Below are 14783 nucleotides of genomic sequence, written 5' to 3' on the forward strand. Positions count from 1 at the left end.
TTTATTTTCGCAGTTAAGAAGCTTGTTTTCTAGGCAATTTAGTATTTATTATTATGTTTTTTGTATTTAGTACTTATGATTAAATATTAGTAAAATAAGTGTTTTTAACACATTTTGTGAGGGTTGTGACCTATTAGGTTGACACGGGCCTTAGATAGTCCTAATATGTTAAATTAAGTGTGTAGGATAAAGATTTTGAAGCTTATTGATATGGAAGCAAGGGACGAGTGATGCACAAGCTTCTTGAGATGTCAAAGTATGAAACATATCAAACAAGGCAGATTTTTCTTGTCGTGTCGCGCCATGCAAAGGCTGTGATGCAACATAGGTCGAATTGGTGCCCAAGTATGTTAGGGTTATTTTTGTCTGCACAATCGACTTTACACGAAGACCTAGACGTGTTGAAGACCTAATTTGGGCTACCAAAACTCCTATGAATAAGACCTTAGGGGTTTAATGTAACTAAGTCATCTTAGACACAATAAAAAACCCTTAGTATTTTAGGAGTAGGATTAGATTAGTTTCCTTTCAAATTCTATAAACTATTTTGTTTTTCCTCTTGGAATATGTTTCAATTCAAGAGTTCTTTTGTTTTAATTATAGTATTTAATTACTTCTTCTTTGCAAATGACATGTTTCGTTATTCCAATGGAGAGATTCACTACTCTGTTCTCTATTCGGTATGAATCCACTATTATTCTAATCTCTTTTCTCTACCAATTTATTCTTGTTCTTTACATGTCAATTTAATTGAAATTAACGAGTGGACGACGACATGATTAATAAAGGATTTAGGGTTTCTAAGAGGATTAGTTGGTATAGATTACGTGTTCTTAAACCCTAGGCTTGACAACGCTAGGAAGTTATCATAGGCCCGGGAGATAATTCGAATTGAGTAAAGCGTAGTTTATCCTGGTTGAGAAAGTTATGACTAAGTGAACATAAAAATAAAATACAAAGAAAACTTAATAGTAAAAATTGTCTGTCTAATTCTACACACACACCAATTCTAGTGAACCTAAGGTAACTTGTATAGGATACGAGCTACTTGGTGACCACTTAACCGAGATACACTTTAGGATTTTAATTAATGCAATATTCTAATAAATGCTTGGGTCCAAATAAGGAAACATCCCAAAAGCGCCATCTAAGGATTCGACTTCATTTTGACCTATCTCTGTTGCGTTATCCTGACGAGGGAAAACTCCTCGACACGATGTCAACTGTTTTTTCGGCCATAACAACTTCATTGATTTGTGTTGCAACACAAGCTTCCTTGTATCGTGGTCTGATGATTGTTCTTTGTATTCTTGGACCTGAATTGGCATCCTACACACTTAATTAGCCCATTAGTCACTCTTGAGGACCAAGTTGTCCTTACTGGTCATCAAAACATCATAAAATGCATAAAAATGCTTATTTTACTAACAATTAAATCCTAAGCTACTATTACTAAAAATGAAATAATTAATTATAGAATCCCTAGAAAACAAGTTCATTAAGTGTCAAAAAGTACTTAAACTATCACTACAATTGACGGTAGATCATATATTGTTTGCACAGTGTCGCCTCAAAGATCCCATATACTGTCTCGCCTCAAAGGACCAGTAGATAACCGTTTACATAGTCTCACCTTGAAGGACTAGTAGATAATCATTCTGCGGTGTTGCCAAACTCCCTTAAATTCTATTTCAATTCGCTCATTCCTCCATTACACGAATTTCCTATCTTCTCTACCTCATCAAACTAAGTCCCTTCATACTCCGCATTTAAAAACATATATTCCACACATAACATTCCAAATACTATTATAACAATGAGTACACCACACTTCAATACATCAATCCACGATTCGACCATACAGAATATATTTTTAGACTTTCATGAAATAATTCAACCTTAAGTACGCATGACATATTCTATTAGTGTAATCATGTACAACCATAGGATTCAAACAAATCTTAAAGTAGACAGAGGCACAGACGACACAAGTAGCACACAATCATCAACCAACAAAAGGTTGAGTCCATAAACTCACTTGAAATCCTTCGTCCTTGCCAGCTTAGATAGCCCAAATGCTAGAGCCTCCTTCATCTTGGCAGCAACTTACTGAATTTTCTACTTTCCAAACCGAGTCTCACATTCACCGCCTTATGCAGAGCTTTCCTTAACTTTCTCTTCTTCGAAGCAACCGAAGAAGACGATACAGATAAGAAGAAATCATAAACAAAATTGAGAAGAATTTCTTTTGTAGAAATATCTATTCTCACACACATTATATTTCCCCAAGTTACAATGTTTCCATATTCAGAACAATTGTCTATCACTAATCATTTTGTTTCCCACTAAGGAACCAGCTGGTTCCATCTTAATTGAATCGGAATTAGATCTCAACTAATTTCCAATCATCCAACAATATTTCTAAGCTTTCCAATAAAGCCCATTGACTTACTGTTTCTTCAATTAACTCTCATCTCTCCTCTAAATTTGGGACCTTAATGAAAATCAGGTGTGATAGTAATATAGAATGATTTACAACGAAATACTAGAATATTTCGAATATCGTACCCAAGTGAGGTATGACTAAATAGAGCTAAACAGTAATAACAAACACATTAAGCTAAGTCTAAATAGTTACTAGTCTACTAACTATAGTACGACTAACTACTAATTAAAAAAGTGAATATAACTATCAAGAGGACTAAATGGCAAAAATATGAAAATTAACAGATTAAGAATCGAGAACAACAAACAAGACATTGATTAATATCCATGGTTGTAATTAACCTAGAATTAGGGATTTTACCAATTAATTATTAATTAATCGAATTAATACCTTTCAGCCTAAAATTACATTAACTAATCGACATAGTCCACTTATTTTTCGACTTGATGGATCTAAACCGAGAAAGATCTAATTGGTTCCAAGTAGAATACCCTTTCGGTCTCATCTACCAAAATTACTACCTAGAGTCATCAATTCTAGGGTTTCAAACACATTCGATTTAATTCAATTAATTTAGTTTCAAACCCTAACTTACATTAATTACACCCACTTCAATTAACCATTCTCCTTACGGATTTAGTTACTACCCATTCTAATTGCACTTAATTTGATTAATTTGTAAAACATTAAAATAAGGAAAAATAAAGTAAGGATTAAGAGATGCTCAGAAAATCTGAAGAGACTGATGCTTGAGATCACTCGGGCGGGAATGACAATGTAACACCCTCTACCCGACCCGAATCACCGAGTTTGGATATTAGATGTTACGAGATACAAACGCTTAGCATAATTTCTAAATCATCTGCGTATAATCCTTTTTCAACATAATTCATATTATTTTAATAAAGGTTTTCTGAACAAAAAACGATAGGGAAAACATTCAAGAATACAACAGGCTCTTAAAATAATATAATACATTACAACAACACAAAAGTTCATTAAAAGACAGACTCTTTAAGGCGTGGTATATATATGCCATACTCCTAAGATGTTATTTGTATGCATAGTAACCCAAACTCATCGTATCCTTGGCTTGGTCCCTCCTAGCGTACTCACTCTCACAGCAGAACGTAAAACATGAACAAACATTTGTAAGTTCACACGAACTTAGTAGTTTTAATGTAGAATACCTTGGAGCCTTTCTAGTTGAATTTCTCATCCTAAAAATTTTGGATTACCACTCTGTGTTTCGCAAACACATTCATCATATCGAATATATACTACATGCAAACTACCATACTTAACGTATCAACTCTCACTTCACACCTTGGTTAAATCCAAATCTTACCAGACGATATATATATCTTCTTTTCTTTTAGAACAAAGAAGGTACTTCTTGTAATACCCCTAACCCAAATCCGTCGCCAGAACAGGGTTACGGAGCATTACCTGAGTTTACAAATCAAACAGACAAAAATTGCAAACATTTCATATCATATAGCATTCATGTCAAAAATCACTCAAAATCATACATATTGTCCCTTATACAAGCCTTCGTGGCCCAAAATATACATTAGAAACAAATCGGTACTAAATCGAAAACCTAGAGAATTTTTTGGAAACACTTAAAATTTTTAAAACAACAGGGGTCACTTGGCCGTGTGGCCAGGCCATGTGACTCGTACAACCAAGAAACACACCCTTGTCTTAGGCCATCTAGGCATTCAAAATAGGGATACACAACCGTGTCCCAGCCCGTGCTCATGCCCGTCTGAGTATACTAACTTGGGTCACACGGCCAAGCCACACACCCGTGTGCTAGTCCGTGTGAACATACTAACTTGCAAACCTTTACAAGCTATAGGGGATACACGGTCGTGTCACCTGGCCGTGTGTCACACACGGCTGAGACACACGCTCATGTCTCTACCTGTGTGGACGAAAATAGGCTATTTTACAAGCCATTTTTCTTGCCCAGTAAGGCATGTACCTATAGTTAACATTGTGCATATGAACAAGCCATATTATGGCATCCAAAACAAGTAAAATCAAGCCTTAAACATGTAGTATATTCACATACAACCAATATGCACTTAGGCACCTCAAATGACAATTATAAACATGTTTAACCATGTAATCCATGTAACCAAGTAATCAACCAACTTTTATGTATAATTGCATTAATACACAGCGTGCAAATCATTTACCAAAACTTACCATTTGGTACCAATTGTACCACTTATTCAATAGCATCAAATACATACACACTTACTAAAGCATATTTCCAAATCCCACCAAGTTATAAAACATACCTCATATGCATATTCAACTACTTATTACCTTTCATCATTCAACCAGAAATCATTCCACACATCAACATTATAAGGCAAATTATGCACATACCAAAATACCAAAACACAAGCCAAATAAGTGGCTAATCTCAACAAAACACATATAGGCCAACATTAGCCAAAATAACCTATACATGCCACTATAACCTTAACCAAGACATCAAAATCTACCGATATAATCTCTAGATAGTGTGATAGGTCTCTGACGAGCTTCTAACCTGATAGAGCTTCTGATAATCTAAAAATTAAGGAAAAAAACTACGTAAGTAATGAATGTTTAGTAAGCTCGAATAAAATTTAACCATATCTATCCATTTCAAATATGAAATTTACACAATTTAAACCTTACCACTCTTTCATAAACATAAACATACTTCCATTTGGACACTTACCATTACAATGCATTACCTATAAATTAACATGCCATGATCCAACCAAAGCTTGGCCAAAACCTAATCCTTTACACCACACATATTAGCATATATGGTACAAATCATAAGCACATTAGCATGAATAGCCATTTAATCTTAACATGTATCACTTGAATTTATTACTTATCTTAACTTTCCTGCATCCTACCAATAAGCATTCATACTTTCAAACATATGGCTAAGCATATTTCAAACATCATCAACTCATACCTTTTCAAACTTTCATAGTATCACTTATTGAAGCATTTGTTGAACCTCCCCTTTTTCATACCCATTGAACCACTAGAATAATATCAGATACACGGGAATCTCTCACACTGAGTGCCAACATGTGGTCGAAGCCACTACTATTGCATATCTCATATCAGTGTTCTCTCTCGAGCCATATATGGGTCTGCTCACACAAGATGTCAATCAAGATGTAGCTACACGGTGCTGCTCACACAAATTGTCAAGTAACTGCAACACTTGCTAGAAACTCAACCACTGATAGGACGTACAAGACCATCAGCTGAAACACGGTAACCCTTAATGGCATGTCATTTGTATCCTATATATTTCTAAGGTTCAAATGGGAGTTGATAATCGTAGTGTGTCGTTGAATTTTTCTCGTTTCATTATAAGCTAAATTGTATAATAACATATATATATCGATTTATTTTCAATAAAATTCATATAATAACATTCAATTTAATCAAAAATATACATAGTATAGTTCATACGAACTTACCTGGCTAAATTGTAGAAATACCAAAGTTCAGGGACATTTTGGTTATTTTTCATTTTTCTCGATTTTCCACTCGATCTTGATCTAAATTAATAATTTAATTTAATATATTAATTTAGACAATAAAACAATTCATTTCATGCAATTTGGTCATTTTTACATTTTTACAAAACTACCCTTAAAGTTTTACTTTTATTCAATTTAGTCCCTAAGCCAAAAATATGCAAATTAACCATTTTTAATGTAAAAACATGCTATTCAAATATTCATGGCATTAAATACACCTCGTTCTTGTAATAATTTCAAAACAAACCATTGTATTTTTACTATTTCAACAATTTAGTCCCTAATCGAAAAATTCATCAAATATCACTTAATAAAATACTTTTAAATAATAATTAATATCTCAAATTCATCATTTAACATAAAAAAATCACAAGATTCATCAATGGAAACTTCCAAAATCTTTAACAATTTCAAAATTAAAGGTACTGTCTAGCTGGACCTAGTTGTAACGATCTCAAAAACATAAAAATTACAAGAAATAGGATCGATTATGCTCACATGTAAAGGAATAAAGACAAAACTAAAACCTCCTCCATAGTTATGGTGTTCGACGGAGTGAAGAAGAAGAAATGAAATTAAAATGTTTTAATTTCACTTTAATTTGTTTTAATTTCCAGTTAATTACAAAATTGCCATTGAATTTATATTATTTAATTCATCTTAAACCATTATGCCATCCCACTATCCTAAGAATGGTTAACTTACCATATTAATCCTTCCAGTTATATTCATTAAGCCATTTAATCATTCAAATCTAATAGGGATCAAATTTTGCATCTTTTACGATTTAGTCATTTTTAATTAATTAACTATTGAAACGTTAAAATTTCTTAACGAAACTTTAATACCACATTAATGACACTCTGTAAATATTTAAAAAATATTTACAGCTCGGTTTATAGAAACAAGGTCCCGATATCTCATTTTCTAAAACCACTTAAACTTAATAAATCGTTTATAAAATAAAAATCACTATATCAAAAACCTTTTCAAATTCACAATTAACTCGTAAATATTAAATATAACATTTACGAACTTACTCGTCGAATTTGGTGGCCCTGAAACCACTGTTTTTCACACCATTGAAAAATGAGCTATTACACTTCTCAAAACAATATCTATACAGATCCATTTTCAATGGATTTCCTCTTCAAACAAACATTTAATATTTTCTTGAGAACGGTTGTTCACAGATACTATTCCTTGGTGGATACTTTCTAATTGATCTTACATTTGGCGATTTCCCATACTAAGTTTGATAACTATCAAACTACCTATCAGATCAAATCTTGATTCAAACCCAAAACAAAATCATACTGATGACGAAACGTTCCAAATCATTCAAAAGATTTCCAAACATCTCTGTTATGTAACACAAGAACGCCCAAATTGACAAACGATTTAGATTCCAAATAACCCTAGAACGAGACATGATACTATTTAGATATAGTGGATACCAGAGAGCTCAGATTTTGACCCTACATAGCGTTGACAAACTCAAACCAACAAAAACTTATACCTTTCATAACTACGAATATGCTCATATCCTATACTGGCAAACTACCATGGCGGATTCCTTCTTTAGAAATACAAATACATACTTTCTTTCAAGAAACATCCCCTAAAACTCATTCAATTTAATCACAAGACTAACCAAACCAAGTTAACTTCAAACGTAATGTTTTCAGATCTTACCACAAAGGTGGATAACCAGATTCAGCCACATAGGTATCCCTGAATATGCCACATAGGCGTTTCAAAGTTCACCACAAAGGTAACACAGAGCACGCCACTAAGTCTTAACAGATCACGCCACATAGGTAGTACGTAGAATCACATTTTTAATGTTTCAACGGACTTTTACAGAAGGTGCCATAGGACAACATATAGAATCATCTGTTTACTGTCCCGGTAGACTTTCACAAAAGATATCATGAGTTTCTCCTTCATGGACTTATAGATATCTTCATGTCGTGATCTGTCGGTCATGTTTAAATATTACTGAAGACATCACCATGATTATTCTTATTATCATATTATGTCATGGGTCTCAACTACATGGACTTACTCATTTTCATGTCGTGATCTGCCAGTACAGTTTTTGTCTCACTGGATGCAATGCCATGAGTGTATTCGTTGTCATCTAATGTCATGGGTCCATCCAATATGAACTTACACATATCTTCATATCATTATCTGCTAGTCTAGTTAGCAATATAATTGCACTACCAGAGGCATCACAAAGGGATGTTTTACTTACTTACCCAAATTTATTTACATACCTAACTGATTATTACTTTCTCATATTAGATTTCACATGAATACTTACCATTTAACTTCTTATGCAAATAGTACCTCACACATATCATCCTTACACATGCAGAATCTTTACCATACTTTGCATAGATATTTACCAGTTATCTGAGATGTTATCATTATATATATCTACTTGAATAGTTCACATACAGGAGCCAAGATAGAGACTCACCTGAAACTCACTTATATTATAGCTTGGAGTTCCTGTAATAGCTTGATTTTGACCATAATCGGACAAAATGGTTTTGAGACCACAAATCCGAGTCAAAAACATATTTTAAAATTTTTTATGGTATTTTCAGTATGTGAATTACTATGTGTGAAAATTTCGTATGAAAATTTGATCGTTTTAGTGCTCAATTTAATAAAAAGGGCTTAATCGCGTAAAATGAAAATTTAGGGTTTTAATTTAAAAGCATCTATTTGTGGTTGTCTTTTTAATTAGGAGGTTTAAAGGTGAAATTAACCCACTATATAGATAGTGGATGGTTATGGACTAAATTAAACTTAATGTTTATATATTATATATTTAGAAACCAAGGTAAATATTAATATATATGTTAATTAAAACATAAAAATTACATTAGCCTTCATCTTCTTTAGCCAAAAGTAGGAAAAGAAAAAGCCATGGAAGCTTTGAAAGGTTCGGCTATGTTCATCCAATATTAGAGGTTCGTTTTTGTTTGGTTTTTGAAAATTTTTACGTTTTTGAGATCGTTGCTTTGTGTACTACAAGACCCATGCTTTAATTTTAGAATTTGGTGTTGATTTTGTGTTATGCCATTGATGAATGTTTGAGATTTTTGTTAGTTAATGATGAAATATGAAAGATATGTGAAAGATTAACATGTTTTGTCTTTGAATTTTTGGTGAAATTGAGTAATTAGGACTAAATTATGAAATTAAATTTTTGGGGGACTAAAATGTGAAATAAATGAAATGTGTGGGCTTGTAGGAGTACTAGGAATATTCGGCCCTTATAGTGTGGACAAATTTTGTCTATTTTGTGTTTTATGCAATAGGAACTAAATTGCAAAAAGTGTAAATGTCAGGGGTAAAATGGTAATTTTCCCATTTATGTGTTTTTGGACTAAATTGAATGTAATAATATTTAAACTAGATCATTTTGAATATATTTAGATCAAGAACCAAAGAAATCGAAATTGGATTGGGGAAAAGCTAAAGTCGTCGACTAATTGTTCGGTTTCGATTTTTCACCGTCCAAGGTAAGTCTATTAGCTATTTAATGTTATTAAATCAGTATGTATGTATGTATGTATGTATGTATGTATGTATGTCTATTGTATATTTGTTGAGCTATAAATAAAAGTAATTTGATTGAATAAATTGAAGTATAAATGGTATATATGTATATACAACGTTCGAATATATAGGTATATACTTATATAAATCATTGAATTAAGTTAAAGTATGAATGGTATATAGATATATATAGGGATGTGCATTATTCGATTAAAATAGAAATTTTTCGGTTAACCGACTGAGTTCGGTTAATCGGTCGGTAAACCGAAAAAATTCGGTCAGGGGTCGGTTAAATTTTTTTGGTTTGTTTAGTTAATGGTTAAATCGGTTCGAAACAGACCGGTTGACCGAAAAAAATTTGGGTAAACCAAAATTAACAGCATAGGGCCTAAACCAGTTAAATTTAAACCCAGCCCAAATTTAAACCTGCTGGCTGCTGTCCAATGTCCATTTCTGATTTCTCAGCACAGCCCGACTACTACCCCCTCCCTACTTTCACTTTCACTTTCAATTTTCACTCACACACTTAACACCCAACCCCCTAGCCCTAAATCCTTCCTTCCTCTCAATCTCAGTCGAATCCCACCCTAAATCACACACTTAAACTTTCACTCACACACTATTTCTCTTACGCCGGAGGCGCCAAGTCAGAGTGTCGGACCACCACACCAATAGGCAATACCCAAACCCAGGGCCAGGTTTGCTTTCTTCAAATTTCCATTTCTTTTTTTTTCCAATATCTTGAATGGGTCTGTAGTTGACTGATATAGATAGTATTCGTTTTTTTTTTCTAATGGAAAAAAATGGAAAAGAGGTCAGCTCCAAAAGCTGTTTGGACAATGAAAGTAAGGGCTAATAGGTAAACAAAGGAGGAAACTATTGAAGAAGACATTGCAGAGATTGTATGTAATGTAGCTTATTTGTTTAAAGTTTAAACCTTAGGGCCATGCAAAATTGTTATTTATAGGGAAAAATTATCCAGGTTTGACGGAGGAGGTTAATAGGCTAAGGGTTGAAGAGGCTAACATTTTTAATTATTTTTACTGATGAATTAATTAAGGCTCTAAGATAATGCTGTAAATAATGGGTTAGGCTGAAAACGCACTTAAACTGTTATAAATACACATATATTTATTTGATCTTTTAGGTTATATATATATGACGATTTTAAGTATTTAAGCTTTTAATAATTAATAACATAATAATAAAATATTTTAAAATGATATAAGATTCACAATTAATTTTTTATACAAATGAACAAATACATTATAATAGCTGAAAGGAGAAAGGGTTTACAAACAAAAGAATTAAACCCTAAACGTGGTGACAATTAAGAAACCCACACAAGTTTACTATCGAGGCAGTGACATAATTGGCATAAAATTTTAATTGTTATTTTGATTTTTGACAGTTATAGATCTTCCCAAAATTGCTGTTATATTGCAATAGAATTATAATTTATATAAAAATAAATTAAATATATTGTAATACACGACAATATAAATTTGAAGGGCAGGTAAAAACAATTAATTTAATTTAAAAATAAAATATGTAACAAATTAAATAAAAAATATAAAAAAACCAAACATTATAAAAGAAATAAAATGAAATTATAGGAAGACAGAATAAAACATTAACTCCCCTAAAAGAATAAAAATTAAACTTTTTAATGTTGTCATTATCATCTCAACCAATAAGGATTTTTGCTCGTCCACTTGTTTAATTGCTATTACAAATAATTACAGTTTAACTTTAGTTTGTTCATTCAACTCCACAAGAAAAAAACAATGGTACTATCAAATAATAATAAAATAGGCTTTACTGATGATTTACAATATAGATCCTTTTTAAGTGTATTCTGCATCATTATTAGGTTCTAAAGTCATGCAAATTGCAATGGTTTATGTGAGGAATTAATTATTTAATTATAATAATTAGTGATTGGTTAAACGTGCATGATGCATTGATACTTATTAAATATTGAGTGTTGGAATTTATAATTTTTAAGAAATACTGAGTGTTTATCTGTTTGATACATGATGCTGATTAATTTATTATATACTTTTTTAATTTATTATATACTTTTTTTCTTGCAGAATGTCAACCCAACCAACATCTATTGAGGGTAGTGTTACACCTCCCACTTCGGTAGATTCTGAAAATTCGGGAGTCGAAGCTTCAATCCAAACAAAGGGGACTACGTCCGGGAAAAGAAAAGTCCCTCCTCAAAGATAAGAAGTTTGGTCTCACTTCACTAAGTTTATTAATAGTGAGGGTGCAAGTAAGGCTAAATGTAATTATTGTGATAAGGAATTTTGTTGTGATATGAAAAAAAATGGTACAGGGTCATTGAAATATCATAGTGGTTCATGTAAGAAAAATCCTAGTAATGTTGTTGACACTAGTCAAGGACAACTAGTTTTACCTAGAAAGGGAGTTGAAGGGGGGAAGAGAATCTTTCAACTTGGAGATTTGATCAAGAAGCATGTAGGAAAGGATTAGCACAAATGATTCTAATTGATGAATTACCTTTCAGGTTTGTTGAAAGTGAAGGTTTTAAGAAATTTATGTTTGTGGCATGTCCTAGGTTTCATATTCCTTCACGAACTACTATGACTAGGGATGTTTATGAATTGTATTTAGATGAAAGGGTCAAGATAAAACAACTTTTGAGAAGTTCTTGTTCTAGAGTTTGCTTAACTACTGACACATGGATTTCTTTGCAAAGAGTTAATTATTTGTGTATCACTGCTCACTTTATTGATAAAGATTAGAAATTGAATAAAAATATTTTAAACTTTTGTCCAATTTCTAGTCATAAGGGTGAGTTCATTGGGATGGTGATTGAGAAATGCTTGTTGAATTGGGGGATTGATAAGTTGTTTACTGTTACTGTTGATAATGCAAGTTCAAATGATGTTGCTATTGGTTATTTAAGAAAGAAATTTAACCCTCGAGGGGGTTTAGTTCAAAATGGTAAATATCTTCATATGAGATGCATGGCACACATTGTGAATTTGATTGTTGTTGAAGGCTTAAAGGAAATGAATAAATTTGTTGAACGTGTTAGGGAAGCTGTTAGATATTTGAGACAATCTCCAGCTAGATTACAAAAGTTTAAGGAGTGTGTTGTGGTGGAAAAGATAGAGTGCAAGAAGATGTTGTGTCTTGATGTTTGTACTAGGTGGAACTCAACCTACATAATGTTAGACACTGCTTAGAACTTTGAGAGAGCTTTTGAGAGATTTGAGGAGCAAGATACAAACTTTAGGGCTGAACTTGAAAGGGGAGAAGGTTGGCCTAGTGTGGATGATTGGGATAATGTTAGAAACTTGAGGGATTTCTTGGAACACTTTTATGAAGTCACTTCGCGTATTTGGCACTTCATATGTCACGTCCAATAAATTTTTTGATGAGCTTTCCTAAATTGATATTCTTTTACGAGATGCTCAGTTAAATAGTAATATTGATTTCAATGTTATGGCCATCAAGATGAAAGAGAAGTATGATAAGTATTGGGGTGATATTGATAAGATGAATTTGCTTATGTTTGTTGCTTGTGTTTTAGACCCTATACAAAAACTAAAGTATCTTGAATTTGCACTTAATGAAATGTCTAGTTCTAAAAAAGCTTGTGAAATGATGCAAAAATTGAAGGAATCTTTGTATGAATTGTTTGACGAGTATAAGCCTCCACTTCATAGTACTTGTAGCCAATCGAGTGTTCCAACACATGTTTCTTTCGGTGAACCACAATAAAAAATGAAAAGGAGAATGCAAGCTTTGTATAAAAAGTGTGAGTTGGAAATTTGTGGTGAGGATAAAACATCTGAGTTGGATAAATATCTAGTTGAGGCTAATGAGGAATTTGTTGAAGATTTTGATATTTTATTGTGGTGGAAGGTGAATAGCCCTAGATTTCCCACTCTTTCAAAAATTGCCAGAGATGTGTTAGCTATATCGGTTTTTACGGTTGCTTTAGAGTCTGCATTTAGCACTGGGGGACGTGTGCTTGATCAATATAGGAGTTCTTTAACTCATAAAATTGTACCAGCTCTTATGTGTACTCAAGATTGGATTTGAAAATCATCATCACAAGAAGACATAAAAAAGATTGAAGAACAAATCCAAGAGCTTGACAAGATTGAAAATGGTATGTTTATTGTTTTATTTTAATAGTTTCAATTTTTTTACCATATCACTCCTACTTATTTAATTGATTCAATGTTTAGACATTTCTTGGAATGCATTAGAGCGTACCCTAGATTCATGAGCTTTCGTGAGTTGAAGGGTATGCTTACTATCTTATTCTTGTTAATTTATAATCTATTCGTTTGTTCATATTATTTGATTTTTTAAATGCGTATATTTCTATTATATGCTAAATTTTTGCAGATGTTTTTTTTTTAGGTTTAATGCAAATGGAGATATTTTGGAGAGATGAAATGGATATAAATGGAGAATATTAAAGACTTATATTTTAATTATGTGTTAATTCAAGACTTATGTAATGTTTTTAATTATGTATTGATTCAAAGACTTATGTAATATTTTTAATTATGTAGTGATTCAAAGACTTATTTAATATTTTTAATTATGTAGTGATTCAAAGATTTATGTAATATTTTTAATTATGTAGTGATTTAATTCGGGTAATTCGGGTAATTTTCGGGTAATTCGGGTAATTCTGGTAATTACGGTATTTCGGGTATTTCGGGCAATTTTTAACCAAATATGCACAAAACATATTTTTCGGTTAATTCGGTTAACTGATCTTATTAACCGAAAAAATTTTGGTTCGGTTAATTTTTTTTTTTAAAATTAGGTTCAGTTAACGGTTAAAAATTTTCGAAGGTCGGTTAATTCGGTTATACAAATTTTGGGTCGGTTAACCAAATGAACACCCCTAGATATATATAATGTTCGAATATTTATATAGGTATCTATATGTATATGTTCTTAAATTTAGTTGATTGTGTGAGGCTTATATATGTATACACAAGGTTCGAATACATATATGTATATACATGTATAAATTCTTGGTTTAATTAAAGGTATGTATATTGTAATTGTACAGGTAATTTCGAATAGGTATGTATATGTGGGTTGGAATGTATATGAAAATACTTGAATAAATCTTGAATATATTTTAAGGTATGAATGTTAAGTATGCATGTGGAGTT

The 14783-nt window shown here is 32.1% G+C and overlaps 1 long non-coding RNA gene across 1 annotated transcript; it reads left to right on the forward strand.

Moving 5' to 3' along the window:
• Positions 1 to 10036: 10036 nt before the first annotated feature.
• On the forward strand, positions 10037 to 14260 carry LOC107908461 (uncharacterized). The gene is made up of 3 exons (XR_005910305.1): positions 10037 to 10298; positions 11697 to 13753; positions 14011 to 14260. It is a non-coding gene; the product is annotated as an uncharacterized lncRNA (long non-coding RNA).
• Positions 14261 to 14783: the final 523 nt, after the last annotated feature.

This window comes from Gossypium hirsutum, chromosome D02 (genome assembly GCF_007990345.1).
Source record: "Gossypium hirsutum isolate 1008001.06 chromosome D02, Gossypium_hirsutum_v2.1, whole genome shotgun sequence".
Lineage (NCBI taxonomy): Eukaryota > Viridiplantae > Streptophyta > Magnoliopsida > Malvales > Malvaceae > Gossypium > Gossypium hirsutum.